The sequence below is a fragment of the Dasypus novemcinctus genome, chromosome 19 (assembly GCF_030445035.2).
Source record: "Dasypus novemcinctus isolate mDasNov1 chromosome 19, mDasNov1.1.hap2, whole genome shotgun sequence".
Classification (NCBI taxonomy): domain Eukaryota; kingdom Metazoa; phylum Chordata; class Mammalia; order Cingulata; family Dasypodidae; genus Dasypus; species Dasypus novemcinctus.
The window spans coordinates 31,505,961-31,523,089 of record NC_080691.1 but is presented as its reverse complement, the minus strand read 5'-3'; the positions used below and the strand labels follow the sequence as shown (position 1 = coordinate 31,523,089).

General features: G+C 40.5%; 1 long non-coding RNA gene across 1 annotated transcript in view; it reads left to right on the top strand.

Annotated features, from left to right (window-relative positions):
• The first annotated feature begins 359 nt into the window (after positions 1 to 359).
• Positions 360 to 17,129, top strand: part of LOC131274585 (uncharacterized) — a 66,867-nt gene continuing 50,097 nt past the window's right edge. The window contains exons 1-2 of the long non-coding RNA XR_009181850.2: positions 360 to 602; positions 1,156 to 1,227. This is a non-coding gene — a long non-coding RNA (uncharacterized lncRNA). The remainder of the gene's footprint in view (positions 603 to 1,155; positions 1,228 to 17,129) is intronic.

Below are 17,129 nucleotides of genomic sequence, written 5' to 3'. Positions count from 1 at the left end.
TAGTGGCTCAGTGCACAGAGCTTTGAGAACCTGGCCTCAGCCTCTGAGGAGTAGTGGGGTGGCTGGGGGGCACCTCTTTGGGTGTGGCCTCCTGCTACTCAGATGTCGGGGGGGTGGGGGGGGTGGCGGGCGGTGCCACCCTTGGGCACAGCCTTCCTAAATAGCCAACCTGCCTTACCGCGAGCTACCAGAGAGGGGGCTAGGGAACCGCCCTTCCAGGAGGAAAACGGTTTCCCCTCCAGGAAGTGGGCGGGGCCCCCCACTGTCAGAGGCACTGGCCGCCTGCAGCAGGTTGGGGGCGGAGCCTACATGGGGTGTGGCCAGAAGCTGCCTCGGTTCCCATGATGCTTAGGGGCAGGCTGCAGACTTAGGCCGTTGGAAGCTGTTGGCGGTCGTTGTCGCTCTTCAGGTGCTCGGCCGCCTGGAGCTCTGTGGCCTGGGGGTGTTTGTGGAGGGTGTTAGTCCTGTGCACTGACGGGGGACTGACCCCTCTGCTGAGTTTCTGACTCTTTAATCCACTGAACCTCCCCACGCTCTTGGCTGGAGTAGGAGGTGGTGGATTTGTGTGCGGTGGACCCAGGGGAACTTCAGATCACAGATTTGTAAGTTAATGGGCTTCCCTGGGCTGGATGGCAGTAAAGCTGTGACAAAGAGTGGTTAGTTCCAGGGTGACTGCATGTTCCCATTTGTCTGCAGCAGTCCTGGGTTATATCCGTCGTCCTACCTTTTAATGTCACCCCCTTTCACTGAGTTTCCTGATGTGACTTTATGTTATATGGTCATGCTCTTAGGTCTGTTGTGGAAATTTCTCTTAAAAAGTTTGACTGAATAACAATTGAAGTAAAAAATTTTAAAAGGCACACAAAAATAGGATGTACAATCAGACGTAGACACTCATGCTTGTACCTGGGCCTCTTCATGCAGTGATATTCAAGCAATTGGCAAGTGGGTGCCTGGGAGGGGTAGAACTGAGGGAATGGGCTGGATGAGAGGGAGGCACACCTCGAATTGTGTACCTTTTTCAAATATGGTTTGGCTTTTATTCATATGAGCAAGTGTGACTTTCCAACAAAATGCACTTTAATTATAATGATTATGTGGATGGATCAAGACAGGCTTATGAACTATAGTGTGTTATATGAATTTTCCTTTCAGGAGGCCCCTAGTCAGCTGGACTTTACCAGTCAATGGGACAAAGTTTTGGTTTTATGTTCACGAGACATATTGGTATGTAATTTTCCATTCTTTTACTATCTTTATTTGATTTTGTATTAGGATAATGTTGGCCTTAGAGTTTGTCAAGAAATATTCCCTCTGCTTTGTTTTCTGAAAGAGATTGTGGAGAGTTTGTTTCATTTCTCCTTCAGTGTTTGGTAGAGTATGCCAGTGACACATCCAAATGTGGAATGTTACTAATTATCGGTTCAAAAGTTTAATGGTTATAAGGCTATTCTGATTATCTATGTTTTTGTGTGTTTTGAGAGTTTGCATCTCTCAAGGAGTTGGGCCCATTACATCTCAGTTATCTAATTATTGGCAATAGGGTTGTTCCTAGTCTGCTTTGAGTATCCTCTTATTTTTACTTTTTTAATTTTATTTTGTTTTTATTTTTTATTATCTCTTAATGTCTGTGGAACCAGGGGTGATGACCCCTCTTCCATTCCTGGTAGTGCTCATTTGTATCTTTTGTGTTTTATGTTTGGTTAGCCTAGCTAGATGTTTATCAGTTTGATAAATCTTTTCAAAGAACAAACTGATGCTTTAGTTTGGGCATAAGTTTTCACTTCTAACTGATTGATGTGCACGAGTGTACTTGCTGGGTTTTATGGTAAGTATATATTTAGTTTTATAAGAAATTGCTCAAACTAGTTTTTAGAGTGACTGTACCATTTTACATTCCCTCGAGCAGTGTATAAGAGATTCAGTTTCTCTGCATTCACACCAGCATTTGCTATTGTCACTTTTATATTTTAGCTGTTTTAATAGGGTTTAGTTAATAAGTTGTATATATATTACTAGAATAAAAATTCTAAAGGAACCATAGAATTGTACAATACAGAGTAAACCCTAATGTAAACAAAGGATGATAGTGAAGAGTGCAAGTATAAAAATGTTCTTTCTTCTTTTGTAAGAACTGTAGCACACTAATGCAAGGTGTTAATAATAGGATGGTATAAGAGAACTCTGTATTTTATGTATGATTTGCTTTAAACATATGTTTTCTCTAATACAAAATAAGAATCCTTTGCCTAATACAGTGTCCTGAAGATATTTCCCTATGTTTTCTTCTAAGAGTTTTATGGGTTTAGTTATTACATCAAGGTTGTTATCTGTTTTCAGTAGATATTGTGTTTTGTCTGATCACATTTATTCTTTGCCATATGGATATCCAGTTTTCCCTATACCATTTGTTGAAGAGAGTGTTCTTTCCCCTTTGCGTGGACTTGGCACCCTAGTCAAAAATTAACTGGAGGGAAGCAGCTGTGCTCCCATCTGCCATGTGGGAGGCCCTGGGTTGGTGTTACAGGGCCTCCTTTTGAAGGCAAGCTGGCCAGGAGAGCTGACATAGCAAGATGATGCAACAAAGGGAGATAAGCAGACACAGAAAAAATGCACAGCGAATGGACACAGAGAACAGACAGGAAAAAAAAAAAAAAAGCAAGAGGGGAATAAATAAATAAATACATAAATATTTTTTAAAAAATTAATTGGACATTGATGAGTGGGTGTATTTCTACCCTTAGAACTCTGTTCCATTGGTCTTATGTGTATGTCTGTCCTAATCCAGTATTATATATTTTTTATTACTGCAGCTTTAAGGTTTGAAATTTGCAAGTGTGAGTCCTCCAACTTTGTTCTTTTCAAAGATGTTTTTGATTATTCAGTGTCCCTTGCTCTTCCATATGAACCTGATGATTAGCTTTTCCATTTCTGTAAAGAAGGCTGTTGAAATTTTTATTGAAAGTCCTTTAGATCTGCAGATAGCTTTGCATAATAATAACATCTTAATGATAGTAAGGTTTCCAGTCCTTCAGCACAAAATATCTTTCCACTTATTTAGGTCTTCTTTAATTTCTTTTAGTAATGACTTAACGTTTTCTGCATATAAGTCCTTTATATACTTTGATAAATTTATTCGTATTTATTTTATGTTTTGGTTGCTACTGTAAATGGATTTTTTTTCTCGATTCCCTTTTTGGATTACTCAAATCCATGTGTAGAAACAATGCCGATTTTTGAATATTCATTTTGTTCTCCACCACTTTGCAGAATCTGCTTCATTCTTGAAGGACAGTTTTCCTAGATAGAGAGTTCTTGGTTTGATTCATTTTTCTTTCAGGATTTTATATATAATTCCACTCTCCTCTGGCTTCCTTGGATTCTGATGAGAAATCAGCAGTTAATCTTATTTAGGATCTCTTGCCTATGATGAGTAGCTTCTCTAGTGTTCCTTTCAAAAGTCGTTTTCATTTTGGTTTTGATCATTTGTCTGCAGTCTGTTTAGGTGTGGATCTCTTGTAATGTGTCCTGCTTGGAGTTTGTTGAGCATCTTGGGAATGTGGATTCATGTCTTTCATCAGACTTGAAAAGTTTGGGCCATTATTTCTTCAAATAATTTGTCTGCCCCTTTCTTGCTTCTCCTTCTGGGACTCTTATGATGCATATGTGATGAAATGCTTTAAAAGAATTGCATTTTTAACTAGTCAGTGTAGTGGAGACACTACACAGTATGTCATTTGGAATCAACCCAACTTGGATGAAATTAGAATTCTTGTGACTTGATATTTGCCATTCTTTAGAGTAGAGCCCAATTTATCTGTATCTAGGATTTAGAATTTACTTGTTTAGTAACTTTATACAAATTGCTTAAAATCATGGTACCTATTCCTCACTTGTAAAAGTGAAAATGTTTTTTGAAAATACCTACATCAGAGGAAAGTTGTGAGATTTATAGTCTTTTTAAAAATTATTAACTAAGTTTAGCTTGTTCCTCCCACCCAATGGTCCCCATCCATCTATATTCCTGACAAAACAAAGAGCTGTATTCATGGCGTCATGCTTTTTTTAAAAAGTAGGATGACAAGAATTGCTGAGGAATAAGAATTGTCATTTTCCTTTGTTACAGAGAAGTGAGCTTACTTTCCTTATTTGTATCAGCCCAGGAATCTTGATGCCAGTCCCAAACTCTCTAGATGAGGTGCAGTGTTTTTGGATGATTTTCTAGGTCCAAAATAAAATGAAAACAACCTCCCCAATAAAAGTGAACCTATCACTTTTATCGATACATATTACTAAAGCATATAATCTATGCAATGTGTATAATCAACGTTATTTGGAAGAATTACACAGTTGTTCATTCATCAATTCAATAATTTTATTTTCATTATACAAACATTAATAGTAATAATAAGCAAAAAACCTAGACAAAAAAAAAAAATACTGCACCCCTTAGTATTTACATCTCAATCTAAGCTTCCCCAGTAGTACATTGCTATTTCATTTGTCTCTCTGATTTTATTTTAGCAAAATTTTTTATTATCTTTTTTGAAATGGTACATAGATCACACAATATGTTACATTAAAAAATATGAGGTTCCCATATACCCCACCCCACCCCCACTGCTCCCACATCAACAACCTCTTTCATCATTGTGGCACATTTACTGCATTTGGTGAATACATTTTGGAGCACTGCTACACTGCATATAGTTTGCATTGTAGTTTAAACTCTCCCCCAGTCCATTCAGTGGGTTATGGCAGGATATATAATGTCCTGCATCTGTCCCTGCAACAGAATTCAGGACAACTCCAAGTCCTGAAAATGCCTCCATATCACACCTCTTCTTCCCTTTCCATACCCTCAGCAACTCCTGTGGCCACTGTCTCCACATCAATGATACAATTTCTTCCATTGCTAGAGTCACAGTAGTTCTATAGTAGAATACCAGTAAGTCCACTCTAATCCATGTTTTATTCCTCCATCCCGTGGATGCTGGGATGGCAATGTCCACTCCACCTCTAATTTGAGAGAGGGCTTAGAGATCACATGACTGATGGATGTGATTCTCCTGCTTGCAGTTGTAGACCATTTTCAGTTCCCTGGTGTGGTGGTTGACCATCCTCACTGTCCAATTAGGTGACCTGGGTAAGTCCCATGAACAGGAGAGTATGTGTTGCATCTCTGCTGAGTTTCAGGGCCCAACTGGCACATGGGCAGTTCAGAGATTCAAGTCTCTTGAGCATACACTGACCCCAGTGCCAGTCACAAGTTCAGATAGAAGAGGTTTGTGTAGAAAGGTCACACCTGAGTCCAACTTCATCACACTCAGGAGCACAAATTCTTAAGTAGGGCCCACTGTTAAGGCACTGAACTCCAGAGCCATCTACCATGATCATAGAACCTGTGTGTCTCCATAGCCCTCAGAAGTACCAGTACATGGGGTTGTATCTACTTTGGCTGTCACTGGGATTCTGCTGAGACGTGTGAAGCATGACCCCTCTCATGACCTCCCAACTCATTTTCAAGTCTCTTAGTCATGTAAACTCATTTGTTTTTACCATTTCCCCTTTTATTCCAGGTCTTTTTCTAGTGGTATCACCAGCTGGTGATTGGCAGTAATCCCTCTGTGCCAGGGAGGCTCATCCCTGGGAGTCATGTCCCATGCTAGGGAAGGTAGTGCGTTTATATGTTGAGTTTGGCTTAAAGAGTGGCCACATTTGAGCAACGTGGAGATTCTCAGGAGGTAACTCTTAGGCACCCTGCAGCTGTAGCTCTAGTGGAAATTTGAAGCATACAGGCTCATAAGCATAGTCATCAAGATCAAGGGCCCATCACTGGACCATCCTTCTTCACAGGTCTTTGCCCTTGCTCTTGCTGGATTGTTGCTGTTCCATTGGGGAATGCAACAGAGCTCCCCCGACTAGGATCTCAGCACTCCCTCAGTTGTCATGTGTGACTTTATTTACTATTACAATACCCAGTGAATATCTGAACATATTTGTATATCCTATATACATGCCCTGGAGAACTCCCTCCCAACCATGTGTCCCCCATCAATGACACGCCACAACCGTGCTCCTCCCCTGCCATAGTTGAACCCCTCTGTGATTCAAAACTTCTTAAAAAATGAGCCTAATATATTGCCATATTCAATTAGTAGGAAATTGAAATCATAACAATAGGTTTAAAGATTAGGAATAGAATATATAATAATTTAGAAAAACTAAAGAAGTAAAAAATAAATTGGGGTATTAAAAAATGGAAAATATCATGAAACTTTGCTTTTGATGTTTTTCCTTTCATCACTGTAATAGGTATTGCCCTGTGTGTCCATGGCAAGGAAATCTCTTCCATTCCTTCCTCAGTGTCTAGATCATATTTTAAAACTTTTTAATTTTGTCTTCAAAATAGTTTTTGATCACAGTAAAGTCACATATATAATATAGGGGATTCCTATTTACCCAGTATCAAACACTTTTCCCCCTTTCCCAGTGTATTAGTCAGCCAAAGGGTTGCTCATGCAAAATATCAGACATGGGTTGGCTTTTATAAAGGATATTTATTTGGGGTAGGCGTTTACAGATACCAGGCCATAAAGCATAAGTTACTTCCCTCACCAAAGTCTATTTGGAGCAAGATGGCTGCCAATGTCGGCGAGAGTTCAGGCTTTCTGGGTTCCTGTGTTCCTGGGGCTTGCTTTTCTCTGGGTTCAAGGTTCCTTTCTTCCTGCGGCTGGCTTCTCTTTCCTCTGTGAACTTACTTGCCAGGGGTCCATCTCAAATCTTCAGCATCAAACTCCAACATTCAAACTCCAACATCAGAAACCCTCAGCTCTGTTCTTTGCCATGCCTTTTATCTGTGGGTCCCCACCCACCAAGGGGTCTTGAGTCAACACCATAATCGTAACTCAATTGTGCCCAAGTATAGATCAGATTATAAGCATAATCCAATATCTATTTTTGTTATTCATAACCATATCAAACTGCTACACCCAGCAATGATCTTTTTCCATATGGATTTTATATTTGCTACAGCTAATGTACAGATATTGAATCATAGCTACTAACCATGGTTGCATTATAGTTTACATTATGGTTCATATTTTAGACTGTACACTTTTCTAAATTTTTGGTTACATTATGGTTTACATTTTAGACTATACACTTTTATAAATTTTTGGTGATATTTAACATGGCCTATATCATCATTGCATGATCTTGTGGAACACTCCCATTGCCCCACAGTTACCCCCTCTTCCATCTTTTCTATTCCTCTCTCCCCTTCCCCTCAGGGCCCACAGTGTCAACCAAGCTTCACTGCTTGAAGGACAAGATTCATAGATACTTGCAGCAATGTTGATGGCTTGACACACTAGTCTGTCCTCCCCAGTTGGGGGCCACCCATGCTTTTGAGAGACACCCTCTCCTCTGTTTGAGAACATCCGGCCTCCCCAGGATAGGGGTAAAACACCTTCCCACTCATTGTATGGATCTCCACCCACTGATATAACACATTATGTCAACTTGAGCACTCACACACTCCCTAGAACCTGTCCCAGGTGCACCCTGTGCCCGATGCACCCTGTCAAACAGCTTACACAAGTAACCCTTCCTTGTCATATTTTCTAAAGAGTTTTCTCAATATTTTCTCAATATTCAACCGTGTACCTGACAATCTCCCATGTTCGCCTGCTTCCCCCAAACCCTCCCTCCAATCCATGGGCCATCTGACCCATCCTCCCAACCCTAGCCCCCCCCCGAGCCTGCAAAGCCCAGCCCAATATTATCCCTATGCCACTGTCTTATCCCTTCACTGCACAACTATTCAACTCCACTTTATCATAGGTTTCTCTGGTGTAGGCGTCAGGTCACAAACTTCCTCTCACTCCCAATTTCCTGTAATTCTATCGTCCAGTCTCCAGCTTTCTGAGAGAGCTTGATCTGCTTACTTCATATCAGAGAGGTCATGTAGTATTTGTCCTTCATTGCCTGGCTTGACACTCTCAAGATTTTTCCATGTTATCTTATGTGTTAGTATTGTATTCCTTCTTACAGCTGAGTAGTATTCCATTGTATGTATATACCACATTTTGTTTATCCATTCATCTGCTGTTGGGCATTTGGGTTCTATGCAACTTTTGGCAATAGTCAGTAATGCTGCCTTGAACATTGGTGTGCATATATAAGTTTGTGCCCTTGTTTTCAATTCTTCTGGGTATATACCCAGCAGTTGAATTGCTGGGTCATATGGCAAATCTATAGCTAGCTTTGTGATGAACTGCCAAACTGTACTGCAGAATGGCTGGATCTTACAACATTTCCACCAGCAGTGGATGAGGGATCCCATTCTTTCACATCCTCGCCAACACCTGTAGTCCTCTGGTTTTTTTTTTTTTAATAGCAACCAGTCTGTTGTGTGTAAGATGGTATCTCCTTGTAGTTTTGATTTGCATTTTCCTAATAGCTAGTGATGTTGAGCATCTTTCCATGTGCTTCTTGGCCATTTGTATTTCTTCTTTGGTGAAGTGTCTGTTGAAATCTCTTGCACATTTTTTGAATTGGTTGTTTGTCTTTTTGTTTTCGAGACACAGGATTTCTTTCTATATGTTGGGCATTAGGCTCCTATCAGACACATAGTTACCAAATATTTTCTGCAACTGGGTAGGCTGTCTTTTCACTTTCTTGATAAACTCCTTTGAGGTACAAAAGGCTTTAATTTTGTTGAGGTCCCACTTATCTATTTTTTCTTTCACTGCTCATGCTTTGGGTGTGAAATTCATGAAGTCATTTCCTATTACAGTGTCCTGTAGATGCTTCCCTACATTGTCTTCCAAGGTCTTTATGGTCTTGGCTCTTATATTTAGATCTTTGATCCATTGTGGGTTAATTTTTGTATAAGGTGTGAAATGGTAATCCTCTCTCATTCCTTTGCATATTGATATCCAGTTCTCTAAGCACCATCTGTTGAAGAGGCCATTCTCTCCCAGTTTAGTGGGCTTGGTTGTCTTGTTGAATACCAGAGGACTGTATATGCAAGGATCTATATCAGAAAGCTTAGCTTGGTTCAGTTTGTCAGTATGTCTATCCCTGTGCCAACGCCATGCCATTTTAATCATTATAGCTTTGCAGTATGTTTTAAAGGCAGGTAGTATGATTCCTTTGATTTCATTTTTCTTTTTCAGTATGTCTTTGGCCATTCGGGATCTCTTGTCCTTCCAAATAAATTTCATAGTTTTTCCAGTTCATTAAAAAATGCTGTTTTGATTTTTATTGGGATTGCATTAAATCTGTAGGTCAGTTTGGGTAGGGTAGACATTTTGGTGATATTTAGTGTTCCTATCCATTAACAGGGTATTCCATTTATTTAAGTCTTCTTTGATTTCCTTTAACAGTGTTGTATAGTTTTCTGTGTATAAGTCTTTTACATCTTTAGTTAAATTTATTCCTAGGTATTGGATTTTTTTTTTTTTAAAGATTTATTTATTTATTTATTTAATTTCCCCCCCTCCCCTGGTTGTCTGTTCTTGGTGTCTATTTGCTGCGTCTTGTTTCTTTGTCCGCTTCTGTTGTCATCAGCGGCACGGGAAGTGTGGGCGGCGCCATTCCTGGGCAGGCTGCACTTTCTTTTCACGCTGGGCGGCTTTCCTCACTGGCGCACTCCTTGCGCGTGGGGCTCCCCTACGCGGGGGACACCCTTGCGTGGCACGGCACTCCTTGCGCGCATCAGCACTGCGCATGGCCAGCTCCACATGGGTCAAGGAGGCCCGGGGTTTGAACCGCGGACCTCCCATATGGTAGACGGACGCCCTAACCACTGGGCCAAAGTCCGTTTCCCAGGGATTTTTATATTTACTATTGTAAATGGTATTTCTTTCTTGGTCTTCTCCTCAGATTGCTCATTATTGGTTTACAGAAATGTTACTGTTTTTTAAAAATTTATTGAAGTATATGCACTCATACATAAACAATAAGTGTATAATAGTTGCAAACTTACAAAACAATCATACACAGGATCATACAGGACTCTCATAACACACCCTACCACCAATAACTTGCATTGTTGTCAAACCTTTTTAACTAATGATTAAAGAACATTGTCAAAATATTACTACTAAACAAAGTATTTTCCCCCAACCAATCCTGTTATTATTATCTTTATATCATTTGTATATGAACATAAATAAACAATTAACTGTATAGTAAAAGTTGTGAACTTACAAAGCAAACATGCATAACATCATACACGGTCCCATACATCAACCGTCCACCAACACCTTGCATTGTCATGAGACGTTTGTTACAAACTATGAAAGAACACTGTCAAAATCTTACTATAAATCATAGTCCTTATCTTACATTTGGTGTGTTTTTCCCCCAACCCACCCTATTATTATTTTTAAAATATATTTTTTATGACAGAAGTTGTAAACTTATAAAACAATCATGCACATTGCAGAATTTCCGAACAACACCCCTCCATCAACATACCACAATTTGGTGTGTCATTTGCTACAGATAAAATAATATCATTTGATTGTTACCATGTCCGTAGTGTACATTTGGCTCACATTTTCCATACTGATTCAGTACCAACACAGTACATTTTTGGTATAGATGCAAGTATACTATATTATTACTACTAACCACAGTCCATAGGTCACTCCAACTGTATTTTTCCCATGCTTCTCCACATTCCCAACACCATACAGTAGTGATATACATTTGTTTAGCTAACAAATTACACTCTTGCATCTGTATCATCAACCACAATTCTCATCCACCCCTTGGTTTACTGTACCATCCAGTTCCTATATTATTCTCCAGCATTCTGTCAGTTGGCATTTACATAACTAGACTACCATTTTCAGTCGCATCCCCGTTTATAAACTAGCTGTTACTCACTGTATGTTACCATCCACTCTACATTTCCACACTTTTACAGTAAAGCTAATTTAAACTTCTACATACATTAAACATCAGTAGTCCACTCAGTCCTCCTCTTATCTCCTTTAAGAACCAGCTACCACGAGGTCTTGAAGATATTTTGCAATAATTTCTTCTAGAAGTTTTATGATCCATTTTGAGTTAATTTTTGGATAATGTGTGAGATAGGGGTCCTCTTTCCTTCTTTCAGCCATGGATATCCAATTCTTTCAGCACCATTTGTTGAATGGATTGTTCTTCCTAAGCTGTGTGAGTTTGAGAGGCTAGTCAAAAATCACTTGACCATACCTGTGAGGGTCTGTTTCTGAACCATCAATTTGATTCCATTTGTCTATTGTGTCTGTCTTAAGGCCAGTACCATGCTGTTTTTACCACTATTGGTAGTTATTATGATCTAAAGTCTAGAGATGATGGTTCATTTTTCCTTTTCATGATATTTCTGGGGAAACGGACTTGGCCCAGTGGTTAAGGCGTCCGTCTACCACATGGGAGGTCCACGGTTCAAACCCTGGACCTCCTTGACCGGTGTGGAGCTGGCTCATGCGCAGTGCTGATGCACGCAAGGAGTGCTGTGCCACGCAGGGGTGTCCCCCACGTAGGAGAGCCCCACGCGCAAGGAGTGCGCCCCATAAGGAGAGCCGCCCAGCACGAAAGAAAGTGCAGCCTGCCCAGGAATGGCACCGCCCACACTTCCCGTGCCACTGACGACAACAGAAGCAGACAAAGAAACAAGATGTAGCAAATAGACACAGAGAACAGACAACCGGGGGAGGGGGGGAATTAAATAAATAAATAAATCTTTTTTTAAAAAAAAGATATTTCTGGCTATTTAGGACCCCTTACCCTTCTAAATAAATTTAATGATCATGTTTTCAATTTTTTCTTTAATGCTGGTGGAATTTTTGTTGGGATTGCATTAAATCAGTGTATCAATTTGAGTAAAATTGACATCTTAATGGTATTTAGTCTTCCAATCCAAGAGCATGGAATGTTCTTCCATTTATTTAGGGCTTTTAAAATTTGTTTTAACATTGAGTTGCAGTTTTCTGAATACAAGTGCTTTACATCATTGTTTAAGTTTATTCCTGACTATTTGAGTTTTATCTGTCCTAATTTATTTTCACCACTCTTTTGCCACTTGTAGTTACTTTTATTGATATAATCTTCATTCTAGACTCTCTTCCAGGCTTTTCTCTCCTGTCTTTTCTTTTCAGGCTCTAGCACACCCATTAGTATTTCCTAAAAGTCTAGTCTCTTGCTTAGAAACTCTCAGTTTCTGTTTATCTGTGATTATTCTAATTTCACCCTCATTTTTGAAAGATGGTCTTGCTGGATATAAGATTCTTGGCTGGAAGTTTTTCTCTTGTAGTATCTTAAATATATCAGACCATTTTCTTCATGCCTCCATGGTTTCTGGTGATAAATCAGCACTTAATCTTATTGGGTATCCCTTATATTATTATGTATTGCTTTTCACTTGCTGTTGTCAGAATTCTCTCTTTGTCTTTGTCATTTGATATTCTGATGAGTATGTGTCTTGGAGTTGGTCTATTCAGATTTTTTCTGAGGGGAGCACATTGTCCTTCTTGGACATGGATATCTCTGTCCTTCAGTAGGGTTGGGAAATTTTCTACCTTTATTTCTTCAAATATTCCTTCTGCCCCTTTTCTCTTCTCTTTTCATTCTGGGACACACATGACATGTATGTTTATATGCCTTTTGCTGTCATTTAATTTTCTGAGACATTGTTCAATTTTTTCCATTCTTTTCCTCATCTGTTCTTTTGTATGTTCACTTTCAGAGGCCCATTTCTTTAAGCTCAGCAATCCTTTCTTCTGCCTCCTCAAATCTATTATGTGATTCTAATGTTTTTTAAATTTCATTTATTGCACCTTTCATTCCCATAAAATCTGCTATTTTTCTATGTATGCTTTTAAATTCTTCTTTGTGCTCGTCCAGTGTCTTCTTAATATCCTAAATCTCTTTAGCCATCTCACTGAATTTATTAAGGAGATTTGCTTGAACTTCTATGATTAGTTGTCTCAACTCCTTTATGTCATTTGGAGGCTTATCTTGTTCCTTTAACTGGGCCATAGCTTCCTATTTCTTGGTGTGGATTGTAGTCTTTTGTTGGTGTCTTTGCATCTGGCTTAGTGGAGTATTTATTCTGGGTACAGTTTTTCTCTTTAGTTTAGGGCTTCCTATCCGTTCTCCCTTGCTGGTTGTGCAGTAGGAGCCAAGCATGTACTTGGCACTGTAAGTTGTGGAGGCTCAAGCTGCCCTCACTGCACCAGGGACCAATGAAGCTTCTTTCAACTTTCTCCTTTGCCAGGGGTAGGGACAGAGTCACAGCTATGTGGAACAATCCAAGTGCAGGCCTAGATTGTAGTTGCCTAGAGAGACTGATGGAGTTTCACATCCCTTTCTCACCTGCGTGGGGCGGGGATGGAGCTGCAGGTGTGGGTAGCAATCTATGCAACGTGAGTCCAAGATGCCCGCAGTTGCCCTGGTAGACTTCTTCTTTTTTTTTTTTTTTACTTTTTTTCTTCTTTATTTTCTTTTAAATTGTTACATTAAAAAAATATGAAGTCCCCATATACCGCCCCCCACCCGCACTCCTCCCACATCAACCTCTTCCATCATCATGTTACATTCACTGCACTGCATTTTGGAGCACTTCTGCACCACATGGACAGTGGCCTACATTGTAGTCTACACTCTGCCCCATTCCACCCAGTGGGCCATGGCAGGACACATAATGTCCAGCATCTGTCCCTGCAGCACCACCCATGACAACTCCAAATCCTGAAAATGCACCTACATCATATCTCTTCTTCCATCTCCCTACAATCAGCAGCTACCATGGCCACTTTCTCCACATCAATATTACAATTTCTTCCCTTACTAATCACAATAGTTCCCCAGCAGAACACTTGGTAGACTTCTGATTTTCAGTCTATGCCAGCCAAAGTTACCTTTCGTTACCTCTATGGGCTGGTGCAGGGTTCCTCAGCCTCCTCCCTACTAGAGGCAGGGCTGAAGCCTAGACTAGAGCTGCAGGCTGATCTGCATGAAAGAAACTGGTTCCTGCGAACACTGAGAATTTCAGTCAGCCTGGCTTCCCCTTAGGCTGGGGGTGGAGTCAAAATGGCGGCTACCTGCCTCCTTCTGACTGGGCTGGTTCATACCCCAACCATTCCCAGGGCTATACCTCAGCCAGCCAAGTACACCAATCAGTAGCTGAAATCAGCAGCCAACCATCCTGGGGGAGCTCATGCAGCCAGAGTAGGGCAATCACCGGCCCCCATGGCCTGGCTGGCAACTTCCCGGAGAGGCTGGTGGAGGTCCCTGCAGCCTCTGCCCTGCTGGAGGTGGTGCTGGGGTCTAGGCTAGACCTGCAATATGATCTGGGTGGAAAGAAGCCAGTCCCCACCAGAACTGGAATTTTCAGTCCACCCTCCTTCCCCTTGTGCCAGGTGCAGAGTAAAGGTGGTGGCTCCTGGCCTCTTTCTGACTTGGACAGGCTCAACCTTCAGCTGTTCTCAGGATTATACTTTAGCTGGATTTACTCCTCAGTAGCTGAAATTGGTGCCCAACCATCTCTTCCTCCCCTGTTTTGGGGAAGTGGCGCTTTCAATTCCAGCCACAGAACAGCTCCCGAGGCAACTTGTGCCTCTAGTGGAGGATGGGCACTGGCATCTAGTGGAGGATGGAGCACTCTACTTATGAGTCTTCTCTGCACATGGGCAGTCTTCTCCTTCCACTGCTTCAGGGATGTTGCAGGATGCTCTTCTGGTCTCCTGGAGCCCCCAAACAGGTGCTTGGGATAGCTCCAAATTGCTCTGGGTATTTGCTAAATACCCTGTAGCAAGAGCTGACTCTAGGAGCTCCTTATTCTGCCGCCATCTTGCTGGTTCTCGCCAATGCTACTGATTTTTGAACATCAATCTTATAACTTGCAAAATTACTGAACTTATCTATATGTTCTAGAAGCTTTGTTGTAAATTCTTCAGGACTTTCTTGTATAGGATCATGTTGTCCGCAAATAGTGAAATTTTGACTTCTTCCTTGCCAATTTGAATGCCTTTTATATCTAGTGCTTGCCTCAGTGCTCGAGTGAGTACTTCTACCACAATTTTAAATAGGAGGGGTGATAGGGGGCATCCTCATCTTGTTTCTGATCTTAGAGGGAAAGATTTTAGGATCTGACCATTGTAATGATGTTAGCTGTGGGTTTTTCATATACAGCCTTTATCATATTCAGAAAGTTTCCTTCTATTCCTATCTTTTGCAGTGTTGTTAACAGGAAAGGTTGCTGTATTTTGTCATGCTTTTTCTGCATTTATAGATAAGATCATGTGATTTTTTTCCTTCAATCTGTTTATGTGGTATATTATATTGATTATTTTCTTATGTTGAACCATTCTTGCATCCCAGGGATGAAACCCACTTAGTCTTGGTGTATATTTCATTTGATGTGTTGTTGAATATGATTAGCAAGTATTTTGTTGAGGATTTTAGTATCTAGGTTCATTAGAGAGATTGGTCTGTAATTTTCCTTTCTTGTGGCGTCTTTGTTTGGCTTTGGTATTACTGTAATGTTGGCGTCATAGAATGAGGTATGCAGTGTTCCTTTTATTTTGATTTTGTTTGAAAGAGTTTAAGCAAGATTGGTGTTAATTCTTTCCAGAATGTTTGTTAGAATTCACCTGTGGGGAAGTGGACTTGGCCCAGTGGTTAGGGTGTCCGTCTACCACATGGGAGGTCTGCGGTTCAAACCCCTGGCCTCCTTGACCCATGTGGAGCTGGCCCACGCGCAGTGCTGATGTGCGCAAGGAGTGCTGTGCCACACTGGGGTGTCCCCCGCGTAGGGGAGGCCCACGCGCAAGGTGTGCACCCCATAAGGAGAGCTGCCCAGCGTGAAAAAAAGTGCAGCCTGCCCAGGAATGGCGCCACACAAACGGAGAGCTGACACAAGATGACACAGCTAAAAGAAACACAGATTTCCGTGCCGCTGACAACAACAGAAGCAGGCAAAGAAGAACAAGCAGTGAATAGACACAGAGAACAGACAACTGGGAGAGAAAGGGGAGAGAAACAAATAAATAAATAAATAATAAATCTTTAAAAAAAAAAAAGAATTCACCTGTGAAGCTATCTACCCCTGGGCACTTCTTAGTTGGGAGGTGTTTAATGACTGTTTCTATCTCTTGTGATTCATTTGTTGAGATCAACAATTTCTCCTTTCATCAATGTAGGCTGCTTATGTGTTTCTAGGAATTTTTCCATTTCCTCTAAGTTGTCCTTTTTTGTTGGCATATGTTTTCAAAGTATCCTCTTATGATAGTCTTTATTTATGTGAAGTCAGTGATGATATCCCCTTTCTTATTATGTGTATTTACATCTTCTCTCTTTTTTTCTTTGTTAGTCTGTGCAATCGTTTGTCAATTTTATTGATCTTCTCAAAGAACCAGTTCTTTGTTTTATTTATTTTTTCTAGTGCTTTCTTATTTCCTATTTCATTTAATTCTGCTCCGATCTTTGTTATTTCTTTCTTTCTCCTTCCTTTTGGGTTAGTTTGTTGTTTTTTTTACTAATTCCTCCATGTGAGCAGTTAGGTCTTTGATTTTAGTTTGCTTTTCTCTTTTAATGTATAAATTTATGGGTATGAATTTCCCTCTCAGTACAGCTTTGCTCCATCACATAAGTTTTGATATGTTGTCATTTTCATTGGTTCCAAGGTAGTTACTGATTTCTTTTGAGATGTCCTCCTTGACTCACTCTTAAGAGTATGTTCCTTAACTTCCATATCTTTCTGCCTAATCTGGTTCTCTGGCTCTTGCAGAATTTCAGCTTCATTCCACTGTGGTCACAGAAATTATTTTGTAGGATTTCAATCTTTCTGAATTCATTGAGAGTTTATCTGTGGCCTACAATGTGGTCTTTGTTGGAGAATGGTCCATATGCACTTGAGAGGAATGTATATTCTGCTGTATTTGGGTGTAATGTTCTGTGTTTGTCTATTAGGTCCAGATTCTTTATTATTCAAAGTCTTTGTTTCTTTATTGAGTCTCTGTTGAGATGTTCTGTCTAATGGTGATAATGGTGTATTAATGTCCCCCAGTATATTTGTAGAGGTATCTATTCCTTCCTTACATGTTTGGGGCCCATTTGGGTGGGGTTGG